This window comes from Cyrtonyx montezumae, unplaced genomic scaffold (assembly GCF_038088225.1).
Source record: "Cyrtonyx montezumae isolate F1298 unplaced genomic scaffold, pur_monq_1.0 scaffold_61, whole genome shotgun sequence".
Lineage (NCBI taxonomy): Eukaryota > Metazoa > Chordata > Aves > Galliformes > Odontophoridae > Cyrtonyx > Cyrtonyx montezumae.
This window is the reverse complement of record NW_027072069.1, coordinates 421,208-434,698: the sequence shown is the minus strand read 5'-3', so window position 1 is coordinate 434,698 and position 13,491 is coordinate 421,208. Positions and strand designations below refer to the sequence as shown.

The window sequence follows — 13,491 nt, the reverse complement described above, 5'->3', positions numbered from 1 at the left end:
TCTCAGAGAGCCTCGAAAAACGTCTTCCCTCTCTTCCTCTCCAGCTGTACGAACTTTCGGCTTATGCCTCTAACTTCCAAGATCTTTAAATTCCCTTCTATTACTCTTTCTAGAGTAATTGCCCATTAGTAGCCACTAAAATCCGCTCCGTTTTATTTTTTGAGTATGCGTCGCGAATACAGAACCAGTTGCGGCTATAAACCATCTCCATCATGAGCTTTAACAGGTTTCCAACACCCCGTTCCCCCAGGCTTAATTCCAGAAGGAGAACTGTGTTACAGGAGAAGGGATCGGATTAAAGAGTTTCTAACGAAGAACCAATTTTTCCCTTTCTCTTCTCGCTCCCAGCTCGAGCCATTTTGAAAACGGTGTCTCCAACCATCGGGATCCCGCTGGTGCTGTGGGGATTTGGGGTTTTTATGTTTGGTTGCGTTGCTGTTGTGTTGCTGGTTTGTTTTTCCATTGGCAATTGCAGCCCTGCAGAGGATTGCGCCGCAAAACACTTCTTTTTTTTTTTTTTTTCTTAAGGACGGAGTCAAAATTAATCACCGGTGATTGTTAAATTACCGTGCAAGGCCAGGCACCTAATCCAGTGTATAAATCCTATCCGAAGCGAGAGGGAGCAGGCTGGGTGAGGCTCCCCAAAGCAAACCCCACGCTGGGGACCTGCGTGTCACCTCCCGGCTCCTCCCTGGGTGTCCCGACGCGACAAGTGGTTTTCCCATTCCTAAAAGCACCACGGCCTCACTGCATTCAACGTTCCCCTCCCCTGCACTTAGATCTGTGCAGCCCGAGGGTAAATGTACTGCGGGGACGCGAGGATTTGTCCCCTGGGGATGTGGGGACAGAGCTGAGCCCTCCTCGAAGGCAAAAGCTTCGGGCTGAGCTCACGCAGCTGGGCTCAGCTTTGGTTTTTGCTTTGGGTTTTCGTGCCTCGGTATAACCGAAGGGTTTTTGCTTCGCCTCCGAAAAGGTTTTCTCAAAATAGCCCCCACCCCAAAAATGGGGTGACTGGAAATAGCGGTGTGAGTAAGCGCGTCGGAGTGGAGGGAGAGGGGAGGGACGACGGGAAAGTCGGCGTTAACCGCAGCCTCACGTCCCCGTATTAAAAAATACGCGGCCGCCCCCCTGCAAAGCGGTGAAGTTTCCCATTAAAACTGACACCAGGGGATGGTCTTAGCAGTCTCGTCCGCCCCGGATTGGTGAGCCCCGCCGGAAGCCGCTTGCACACGCATTTTCTAACAGATAAGTCAATCGGCAGAGACTTGCCCCCCTCTCCCCCCCAACCTTATCCCAAAATACCGTTTTCGCAAAGCCCGAGCCCACCAGTCACCAGGCAGCGCCCAGCACTCCCCTCTCCGCCACCCACCCTCGGTTCCTCATCGCTAACTGAAGGGTTGAGGGTGTATTTTACCCCCTTGCTCCTCCTTCGGGGGTGCAAACGAGTCGGCAGCAGCCGGGAATGGGTGTCCCGCACCCCGCCCGCCCCTTCGGGCCCTCAGGTTCCCCGGGGCAGCATGACCTCGGTCCTCACCCGGCTCCGGGATGATGTGGCTTCGCATCCTCCACGATTTGGGATTTGGAGGTGTCCGTTCTGCTGGAAGCTCCTTACGGACCCGGGGGAAATAAAAAAAGGAAGATGAGCTTTTTTTTTTTTTTTACTTTTGGCACGAAATACCGTCTTTAGACAAGGGTCTAAAGATGCTAAAGCAGCACCAGAAATCGAAGGTGGGTAAAACAAATAAATAAGAACTGAAAACCCCTCCCCAGGCTTTACAGCGGGTGAAGGCAAACAATCAGGAATGGGCGGCGGGCAGGGAAAGCCTGCAGTCCGCCGTCAAAATAGAGTGGTTTTGTCTAGACTGCTAAACAGGGGGAGGGGGGGAAGGAAGGTGGGCTGTCGGTTTGGTGCTGGGTTGGTTTCTTTTTTTTGTTTGTTTTTTTGTTTTTCCCCTTCGCTAACACAAAGGGCTTTTAGTTAAAAATTAATTTACGGCACCCTTGTTCTCTTTCCAGACTAACGTCTAGGAAAGGACTGAGAAAAATTAAATAACGCGAAATCAGCCGGAGCTGGGGAAGATTTGCTCTAACAAGTGGTGGGAGGATGCTCTGCCAAGGAGCGAGGCTGCTTTTTTTTTTAATATATATATTTCCTAGGCTTTTATTATTATCATTTTTCCTTCTGAGTGGGAGAGTTCGCTTAAAAAATAATAATGATGATAATAAAAAAGAAAAGGAGCAGAATAAAGGCAAGGATAGGTAAGTCGGTGCTGGGTTCGGCATCGCCGGGAGCTGGGGAGGGAGGTGGTGCTCGTAACGTGTTGGTCTTTTTGTAGTTTCCCACGTGTAGATTCCCGAGAACATTTAATGCTTCTGATCGGCTGCAGCCGTCCGGATAGAAAGGTGTTAGCTGCCTCTGCGGGCAGGCGAGCAGAGCTGTTCGTCTTTCCTCTTCTTTAGCTTCCACGATAATTTCTTCCTCTGTCTTCTCTAAGTTCAAGCTCTCTTTTAAAACAAAGATCGGGCGCAAAACCTCTTTGTTCGCACCTCCACTTCACTGTTGGGAGTTCCGTCTATTCTCCGACTCTTCAATCCTTAGCATCTTCTCTTTGTTGTTGCGCTCGGCTGAAACCCACTAACCTGCGGCATCCAGCGGGAAACGGATCGGGGGCTGCAGACACACCGCGGGGAAATCCCGCTTGGAGCAAAGCTGGGAACTTCTGGAACAAATCCCCCAAACGAGCGGTTGCCTCTCTTCGTGCCCACCCAGCACAACCCACTACTAACAACCATCCGCCCCACGCTTTCCATCTGCGTGGCTCTTCCATTCGCATCGGGGTCCTCTCTTCTTTTTTATTTCTATTTTTTCCCCTCCCTCTCTGCCCGATTCTCAGAGCCCGCTGCGTGGACGGAAGCTTACTAGGCTTGAAATTAAAAGGTCATTTCGAGAGGATTGCCAAGTCTGCTTGCTGGGGGGGACTCAGCCTTTAATGCCGCCATGTGTTCCCTCCGTCCGCTGCGATAGGAAAGCAGTTGTGCCGTAATGAGGTACCTTTAAATTTAATTTCCTGTCCCTCCCCTGCTTTATGGATTTCTAATAACAATGTTGGAACCGGAGAAGAAACCTCTTAAAGTCTCCCGGACGGAGGGTTTACGTAAATAATGGGAGGTAGCCGAGCTTAATTAAGTTTCCCAACCAATTGATAGAATAGGAAGAAATGCGGTATTTCGTTTAAGTGGACACCCAGAAAAGGATGTATTTCTGTTGCGTCTTTCCATAGCATTTTTACCAATATTATCCTTCAATTTGTTTTTATTTAATCGATAATTTTTAACCATAATCCCAAACAACCCGAAATGTATAAAATAATAATAATTAAAAGGTTATCTGGGGGGAATAGAAAGAAAGAAAAAAAAAAGACTTCTGAACACGGCTAAAACTGTGATTTTTGGACAGATTTCCGCACGAAAATAAAAGAAAGATAGGGAAGAAAAACAAGGAGAAAAAAATGAATTATCGAATGAATTGTTGGACCATAAAGTCTTGGCAAAGTAAGAGGTTTTGTGTCGGAGAAGTAGATGCTCGCATCCGACTACAGCCTTGCTGGAAGTATTTTGGGATTCGTTAATGTTATCCCACGTTGCCGCCTCCTTTTGTACCTGCTGCTTTCTCGAGGTTCAGCCCTTAACCGCTCCAACCAAAGCTCCTATTGCGACTTTAAGTCTCCTCTGATTAACTTAGAAGATTTGTGGACTAATTTAGACGATATAATTTTTTTTAAGTGAAGTTCCCCCGCCCTCCCCGTCTCAGCGCACGGGTTTAATTCTGAGCCCCGGGATGGGGCTTAGAGAGGCGGCTCCGGTCGCCCCAAATTGGGCTCGGGTGTATGGGGGACATTCTTACGCGCTCCCTCGCTGAGCTATGGGGTCGTTTCGCTTCTCCTCAAGGCCGACGTTTCCAGTTCGCCCTGCGAAGAAATAGGATTACTGAGATAGGTGTGACTGAACTCCCTCCCTCTTCTCGTTCCTATGAATTAGGGTTCTCCGCCGGCGAAGGGATTTTTGTCTGGATTTTTCCTTTTCTCCCCGGGGATTTCGCACAGTTTGGTTTCTCTTAATGGAGTGGGAAGTGGGTGTCGAGGGAGGGGACTCCAGGGCACCCAGCGTCTCGGGTTTTCTGCCTGACTGCGGCACAGCCCACGACCCCGGGGGCTGAGTCTCTCCCTGATCTCAGGACGAGACCGGACAGGCAGCTCACCGTTATTTGGGGTGGGGGGAGCGATGAGGGGGAGGAATAGCGACGAAGCAAAGCGACCAGGCCAGTCCCGACGGGGAGGACAGCAGGCCGGGCCGAGGGGCTCCCACTGCTTTTCACTCCGTGTTCCCTTGCCCCTTCGTTTTCCCTCGGGTCTCAGTTTTTCTCTGGGGCCGCGTTTGATGCGACCCTCGCGTCTGAGCAGGACCCAGGATCCCTGCTGCCCGTTGCTGCCCTCACCGTCGGGTCCCTACGGGGTGACCCGGAGCATTCCCAGCGGTATTCCCGACGTTACGGAGCCCTTTGCTTGGGTCGTGTCGTAGGGAAGCGAGCTTCGGAGAAACGCCTTCTTTAAGGCAGAATGTCTCCTTTATATTCGCGAATACTCTTTGCATTTCAATTCTTTCACTTAAAAAAAAAAAAAAGGGGGGGGTAGGGGGTGGGGGAGGGAAGAAGAAAAAATAATACGCACAAAAAAAGCTCGGTTACGATGTTGGCGTTGGGTTTTGCAGAGGAAACAAAGGCCGCACCGCTGCGGCTGGCAGCGCTGGTGCGGAGGGAGCGCGGAGCCGGGGCCGATCCCGGCCAGCGAGCGCCGCCCTGAGGCCACGGAGCCGACGGACCCCGATGGGGGATGCGGGGAAAGGGGGGGGGGGACACTATCGGTGCTGCAGCAAGGGGTTAAATCCAGCCCCAGCCAGAGGAGGGCAGCGACTTTTAATAATTCTTGTTTATGGTTTATTGCCGGAGTTCGAACGATTCAAGATTTTGAATTTCCCACCCCCAACTATTTCTCCATCCCCCCCCCCCTCACCCCTCTTGCTTTTGTTTTTGTTTTTTCCTTTTGCAATAGGTGGTTAAGAAACGTCACAGCGCAGTCAAATGTGTATCTTTGGGGTTTGATGGATAGGGGGGAATCAAAAAGAGAGAGCCCACGCCGAGCTGTCTCCCACTCCCACGGGGCATAGCGAGGTGTGGGGGGGGAGGAAGGAAAGAGGGTTTGGGGGCAATTTCTTCATCTTTTCCCTATAAAAGCGACAAGAGCCTCCTGTTTGTAACGTGTTCTGCTTGAGAATATCTGCGTGACTGTGAGTGAGTGGAATGGACATCAAATACTCCCAAAGGCTGATGAATGGAAGCTGTGAAAAACAGCCTCTATCACCATATTTTAATAAAAGTACGGCTTTGCGAGCATCTAAGTCACAAAGAAATCCGCGATGAGATCTGGAGACTCGGTGCCATTTCCCTTAGATAATCTGTAAGAGATTCTTCCGTTAAGTGTGTTTGTAATGGATATGTACACGTATATACATTTACTGATCTATGCTCGTGCAAGCGCCCTCTCATTCCACCCTATTAATTATTTTAGCACTTATTCCCCTGACAAGCAGAAGTTCTCTTATTGCTGAGACATCCATTTAATGTCTCAGAGCTCTAACTTGCCTTTGACGTCTAAATTTAAAGCGTTTTTTAAAACTTTGCCAACATCTAGAAAGGGAAAAATAACCCCCATTACCTTCAAATGTGATTTCAGCCCAAGAACGAAAGCTAATCCATCACTCATTTGCATTTCGTTTTTTTTCTTCTTTTTTATTTTGCTCTTCTCCCCCTCCTCCCCTTTCTTTCTCCTTCTTTTCAACTGATTGTTATTTATTTTAAACCCGATCATGAAATTAAATGACACGTGCAGTTTTGTTTTTCATGCTTAACTTGAGTGCTTTCCCTTATTTATGTTTTCAATTTGCAATTGGGGGAGGGGGGTGAGGGGGGGGATTGTTTCATTTCCACGTTGCACTTCTCATTGCTCACTTCTCATTGCATTCCTCCCGCCTGTCCTGTCTGAAGGAAAGAGCTTTTAGCGTTACGAGTTCAAGTGTGACTATGACTTCTGTTTTAGGAATTGCAGACGCAGTGTGATCTTTCTTTTTTCGTTAATCGCTATAGTTATTCCTCTTCGTGAGAAGCAGAAAATATTCAATGCATTGTAATGGTATCGTGGATGTGAAAGAAATAACTGTAGTGGACGATATGTGTGCATGGCTGCAAACTCATTGTGTCTACCGAGCTCAGGAATGCAGTGCTATAGATTCCTGATGTAGACGTAATTGAAGCTTCACAGTCAACTTCATAAAAGTTCATTCACTGGTTTGATTTATTTAAACTCGCTCTTGCGTATATATATATGTATGAAGATATATATATATATATACATTTGTGCCAAAACTGGGGGGGGGGGGGAAGATTATTTGTAAAGTAATCGAAAAAAATGTATTCAAATCTCCCATTTACTGAAGGCACCGGGTCAGACGATCTTATTCTCCCTCTTGAGAGGTCTCTAACCACACACAACATGAAAATAAATACCAGGGCTGCACAATCCCTCCCCCCCAAGATGAGTTTTTCCCACTTTCCATTCTCTTTTAAATGTGTGTTTGTTTGTTTTCCCGGGGGGAGTTCCCTGCAGGTTTGTAGTGTTGGGTTTGGGTTCCTGTTGAGTTTGGTTTATGTCTTGGATGTGGTTTATATGTTGGTTTGGTTTGTATGTTGGCTTTGGTTTATGTGTTGGGTTTGGGTTGGTGTTTGGTTTGGTTTATATGTTGGGTTTGGTTCACGTGTTGGATTTATTTTTCCTGATTTTGCCCCATCCTTCTGCTCATGCCCGATGTGGTGTAAACTGAAGTTCAACAGCACGGCTAAGTTTTATTGTATTTCTGGCACAATAGATTCATATGCAGTCCCATCCACTCTTATATGTGCTTCTCAAATTAAACGGAGCTAAATTATTGTCGAGTTTCTGGCTCCTGAGTGCATCTCTTGATCCCAATTTGTTCTCAGTGAACTTTAAACTCCTCTAAACTCGCTCTTCGGGGGCTGCTGCCCCATTGTTTTCGAGCCCCTGTTTATTCCCTCTGCTCATTCCGTTTTGTTATTTAACCCACCTGAGGACTAAATCCGAATTTACCAGGTAAGCCTTCGACTTAGTTTTATACATATCCCAATTATTTGTGTACATAAGTGTTGTGACACGAAGGAGCCTGACCCCATGGTCTGGAGATGTATGGTACAGTCTTTGCCAAATGGGAATTATTTTATTGTCTTTTATTTTTTGCTCTTTCTTCCGATTTCCCCCTTTGGAAGTCACAGCAAAGCCCTGGGGGCCGCCAGGCTCCGGTCTCCCCTCCTCGGTTTCCATTCCCCACTCCATCACCACGGAGTGATTATTTTATAACACGTTCTTCCAGCTCAGAGTTCACATTGTGGGGAGGAAAAGACATCATAACTTTCTCTGAGTTACTATTCACACCTCTGCAACAGTCACAATGACGCTTTTTCTCTTGCTTTGCTTGATTTATATGTTCTCGTCTTCTTTTTTTTCCCTTAAATTAATCACCTCATGCACGCATTCAGAGGAGGAGGATATGAATGAAGAGCTCTTCTAATTAATATTATTGTTATGGAACCCTCTGCTTTGACTTCATTCTCTTTTCTGCTGACAGATTCCCAAACCTTAATGTTTCTAGATTATATATATGTACATATCATCTATCTCTGTCTCCCCTATCTCCTGTAATAGTGCTTTAATGCACAGCCTCGGTGAGTCCCCTGGATATCAGAAAGGGTCCTTGAAATCGGCTTTCCGGAGGAGGTGGGGAAAGAACTTTAGGAATTTTTAGACTTATTTTATTGCCTCGATAATCGCTTCTTTCTCAAAGTCAACAGCATTTTACTGTTTCCTCTGCTCTATTTGTCAACTATTTGTAACGTCCTGCGGGAGGGATCCGCTCCAGACACTGTACATAGGAAATCATTTGAATAGTTATTTCGCGAAATCGTAGGGGTTTCATTTCGTCTCTCAAAAGGTCCTTTTGTTGCTTTTGTTTCCTAGCAACTGTTTTCTATTATAAAAGTTCAGATCGCAGATGATGTCAAACAAAATGGCCGCCCAGGCGCCTTTCTCGGTAATTTTAGCCTTTGACCCAAGAATGAACTAGAACTGCTCTGTGAATTAGGTAGTTTCATGTTGTTGGGCTTTAAATTTTAAACACAAGAACATCAAACTACCTGATTTACTCCAGTTATCCCCCTCGGTGTGCAGCTGCCCCGGGCAGGATGGAGGGGGCGGGCACGGAGCCGCGCAGCCCCGCACCGCACCCCGCACTGAGCCCCGCACCGCACCCCGCACTGAGCCCCGCACCGCACCCCGCACTGAGCCCCGCACCGCACCCCGCACTGAGCCCCGCACCGCGCAGCGGTGCCGCTTTCTTTGTCTCAATTCCCCATTTCAGGGACTTTTGGCGAGACGACTCAAATCATCAAGACCTCATTAAAGGTCTAATTAGGCTGCGGCGCCTCTCAGAGGCCAAAATGCCCCCCCGTCCCACCGTCCCCCCCCCCCCCACCGTCCCCCCAGCGGCAGACAGTCCCGTGGCACGAAACCTCAATCAAGTTTTTGCGTCGTATAAAATATCTATATATAAATCCACGCGCAGCTATCAGAGTGATAGGAGGGCGTCTCGTTTTAGCTGCTGTGATCCACACCTCCGTGTAAGGGCTAAAACGCGGCCTTAGGGAGCACAAAGGAACTGCGTCCAGTTTAATTATCCCCATTGAGAAACTAAGTTTATTAAAGGCTCTGCTGCTCATCTCGCAGTGCCTCGGCTTTGTCATTTCTCTGGCGATGTCGCAGGTATGGGGACGGCGAGCAGCTCTCTGTGGCCTTTCCTTTAGAGGTTTATGTGCCCAAATTATCTGGACGTGTGAGACGCTGAATTCAGGGCAATATTCAGCCGCTGAGGAGCTCCTGCATCTCGTAGGACACCTCCAGACAAACCCAAGCGAGAAACGCCGCTACTACAGTTCACTGAACGATAGGGTTTGGGTGCCGTCGGGAATCGCCACAACGATTTCCTCCCCCCTCCTCAATTCAACGTGTTGCACGCGGGAATGCGCTCATTTTAACGTTTTTGAAGCGTATAAAAGTCCTCGTGGGGGTGGGAGGGTGCGGGGAGCTGTGCGTGGCAGCGCGTGTCCCGTGGGCGCTGCGATTCTGTGCAACCCAGGACGCTCAGTGTGTGTTAGCACTCAGCTCGTGGAAGCGATTTGCCCCGCGTTAGTGTTTAAAACACCCGTGAAAAACAAGTTTCACATGATCCAGGCCACGGCTAAATGAGCCTGAGACTGCTTGTCCCTCCGAGGTTTGAAGAATTAAAGTTTGATACGATATCCAGGGTTTAACGGCCATCTGCTGCGGCTGAGAGATCCCTGGGAATTTCCTTTTTTTTTTTTTTTCTTTTTTTCCCCTCTTTCTCCTTTTCCTGCACCCCCCTCCATTTTGTTAAAACAAAACGAAAACAAACAAACAGAAAACTCGTCGTCTGGGTTTGAGCCCGGCGTGTGCTTTCACCCCGAAAGTGGTGATTGTGGCGGGCACATCGCCTAGCTCCGCTATTAAACAAACAGCCGCTCCAAGGGGAGGAGAGGGAAAGTCAAACAGCGTCAAATAGCTCGGAGTTTTCTACCTAATTCAGCAGCTCCGTGACTCCTTTCCTTAGAAACCACGCGTTACTTTTGCCCTGCCTCAAAGCCCTTAAACGGAAAAGGACAATCTGGGAAAGTTAATCATAAACTATTCGGTAATAATGTCCCCACAGGCAACCACTGACCTGCCTTGTAAATGTCTGGGCTGCTGATTTTGATCTCTCTCCTACTCACGTCCATACAGGAAGCGAGGGCCGGGGAGGAGAGTGGGGACACGGAGCTGGGGGAGATCAGAATCAGGCTCGGGGGGGTCTGTGGGGGGGTGTAGGGCTGCCTGCAAGCGGGGACCGGGCTTGTTTCCCCAGGAATGGGGAAAATGGTGATTATTTATAAAAAGAATGGGGTGAAAAAGGGTGTGGGAGATGGTCCCCTCTCCCCGCAGATCCGCAGCGGTTTCTTTCTCTTCTTTTCCGAATTAGAAAGAGAAGATTGACCTTACCTGGAGGAGCAGCAGTGTGGGGATGGTGAAAACATCCTCCTCGTGGTAACTGCCCCGTTTTGCGACGTGATGCGCAGTTCTGAGCTAAGAGGGAGGGAGAAACTGCGGTTCGTCCAACACATTTCCCACGAGTTGCTCTCCTGCCAAGGTCCCGTCTGCCCCATATCGGCCCGAATCGGGGGGGGGAGGGGGGGTGGGGGGGCAAAAGCGGTGCGGAAAGAGCCTGACTGAAAGAATCTCCCCCTTTTATTTTATTACTGCACATGATTTTATTATTACCACACATTTTACAGAAACTCTCCCCGCAGAACTTCGTTTTGTACCTGTGCCCTTTTCCCACCCACTCGTGTGGCGGAGGCAGATCACTCCCAGACTTTAGACGGTCCTTCTGGGTTGGTTTTTTGTCGTGTTTTTTTTTTTTGGGGGGGGGAGGGAAGGTGCTCCCACTGTCTGACGGTGACCCCACAGGGGATCGTCGCAGGGGAAGCAGCAGCTGTGGGGTATAAAACCCGAAAACCTGCGGCCGTGGGAGCGAGGTGGGCACCCATCTATTGCGTGGGGGAACTGAATATGATTTCAGGGAGGGAAGCGAGAAGGGGGGTGGATTGCTTTGGTAGCTAAAATGTGGGTTCTTTGAACAACAATCAAACTTTATTTTAACTTTCTCCCCTCCTGCTTCCCCTTTCCAAAGCGCATACGCTTTTACTTTTACGGGGGGATCGAAATGCTTTATTAACTGCTGAGATTACAAACCTCATTCGGAATTGTGTTTTTAACCGGAGTATACTTTCGGTTCTTGGAAAATTGCCCACATGTGTAACTTGTTTTTGCTTCTCTTCAGACAAGGAATTCCGCCTCCCCCCCCATTTACTCCCCCCCTTCTCACCACTTACGGATTTTTAACAGACGGCCGCATTCAAACTGAGGGCTAGCACAGGAAATGGCAAAGGTAGATCCTTCTTTCAGGCTACAGAAACTTATTTCACTTTTTTTTTATTATTATTTAAAAAAATAAAAACGTTTTACTCCTCGAGAGGGATTTTTGTTTCACTCCCGTGAGTTCGGAGGGGTTTGGGACTGAAGTTTTTTCTCTCAGATCCGAGTCGGTGCGTTGTTTAGGAGTTATGAGCGCTTTAAGCCGAGATTTTATTGCTGTTTCCTGGTTTTAAAATATTTCTAATAATAATAGAAATTATTAGTTATTATCATTATTATTTCGGCATGCTTTTCGTATCCTAAATTAACGCTCAGCTCTTTGAAGGCTGAGCGATCCCTGAATCTGGTCTCCAGACTCCCTGCAGTCGCGAATTTCGCTCTCAGCTGTTATCCCCCTAGCTTAACCTTATCGCCTTCAAAACGCGAAGTGAAAAAAAAATAAAGAGTGAATATGGTGAAGGTAACACACGCTGCACACCGCCTCGAGATCGTGCTGGGACCCCCCCCACCCCGTCCCAGCACAGCAGAAAGCCCCGCATCCCCTGGTCTCTCCCCCATCTCCTTCCTATCAGCGAGCAAGAGGCAAAAGCATCTGGAAAAAGAAGGTGCCAGTTCTAATAAATGATCACAACTGTCCTTAAAAAAAAAAAAAAAAAAGAAAAGTGGTTCAATATGTTCCCTCCAAAAATTAAAATGTAAATAAATAAATAAAGGGGGGTGGGGATCGCCTGCTCTTTTATTTTCCCGATGCCAAAACTTCCACCTCAGCAAAAGATGGCAGCGGAGCAGACCTGAAAGCTGCATCTCGTGAAAGCATTCTGCGTTCAGTTGTTTGCGGCGATAGGGACCCAAGAAACTGTTCGTTAAGGATGAGTTTCTTGCAGATGTGTATTTCAAAGGGAAGAGCGATGTGGAATTGATTCCTTCTCTCTACAAACAAACAAACAAACAAACAAAAAGATTATTTATAAACAGCGTCTGAGATCAGAAGCCTCTGGGTTTCCATTGCAAAGTGACAGCACTCCCAGTTTTTCCTCGCAGGCTAAAATACACTTGGCACTGATTCTCATAGCAGCAAAAAGTTTCCGCTTCGGGCGGGTTATTTTTACGGTTTTTCTTTGTTGTCTTTTTTTTTTAATGGGGGCGGGGGGGGGGACTGTTTCCAGTTCTATTTCCCTTTACGGACCGGCAACAAACCCATACCTCAAGTGAAGGCAGCCGGTGTGCAAAACGAGCCCAGCTTGCACTCCCTGGCTTCTCTAGCCCAAAAACTCATCCCGAAATTGACTCCGAGGTCACTTTCTCCCCTGCTTTTCCTCCTCCAAGTTGTCGCTTTTGGTTTGGATTTTATTTTTATTTTTTTTTCGCAAAGAGAAGAGCTTTTCATGCCGTTTTCTTCGGGCTCTATTTGAGGTTTTCAAGTATAAAGTCGCAGGAAACAGACAGCACCACGTGAGCGGGGCTCCCAGATCTGGGATGGAGAGGCAGCTCGCCCGGAGTCCCTCTCAACAAAGGTTACAAAGAGATGAGCTATGAGAATGTGCATCAAAAATAAACTACTGAACAAACGGAAACCTCCAGAGGAGCGAAAGCAAATAGATTTGGCAGATCATCTTGTGAGGTTTTCATCCACCAGGGATCTGAAAACTCCTGGTTTCTGCCTCACAGCCACACTCCGAAGAGTCTTCTTGGTCTGAATTTATATACTACAGAAGATTATATACTCACATGCTGACACAGTTCATCATTATTTATAGGAGGCGCACCAGGATTTTTTTTTCCAAGAATATATTTCTTACAGGTAAGACATAGCCTATCTATCTAGCAAGCAGAGAACAGGTGTTTTGCTTCAATTAACGTTCAATAATTTTATCCATACTTATTCAACGCACCGATGCCAACACGGCTGTTTATCCATCACTTGTATAAACACATTTCCACGAGCCAGGAGAGTTTAATCTCCAGAACTCGCTTAAATCAGCCCTTCTCTTTTCCAAGCTCTCATAACATTTTCAGAGTCCTTCCGAATCTGTTTGTGAAATAGGCTGGTGTAGAAAAAAAAAAGAAAAAGAAATCAAGTCTGGAAGGCAATAAAGCCGAAAACGAGGGCAATCTGAGCAAGCAGCTCGCATTGCACGGCTGATGACACAGGATCCCTTAAGTTCAAAAACTCTGTAAGGACTTAAAGGGAAGAGCAAAGAAGAAAAGTTGGAGAAAGAGGAATTCCGCCCGTCGCTCGCCCTGGTCTGGGAGATCAGCGGTCCTGTCCCCACACTGCTCACTTGTAGGGATTTCTCTGCCTTCCCCAGTATAAATACAAAGG

General features: G+C 47.7%; 1 long non-coding RNA gene across 1 annotated transcript; it reads left to right on the top strand.

The window, feature by feature from the left end:
* Positions 1-11,109: 11,109 nt before the first annotated feature.
* LOC136057300 (uncharacterized) lies at positions 11,110-11,756 on the top strand. The gene is made up of 2 exons (XR_010623017.1): positions 11,110-11,181; positions 11,523-11,756. It is a non-coding gene; the product is annotated as an uncharacterized LOC136057300 (long non-coding RNA).
* The last annotated feature ends 1,735 nt before the right edge of the window (positions 11,757-13,491 follow it).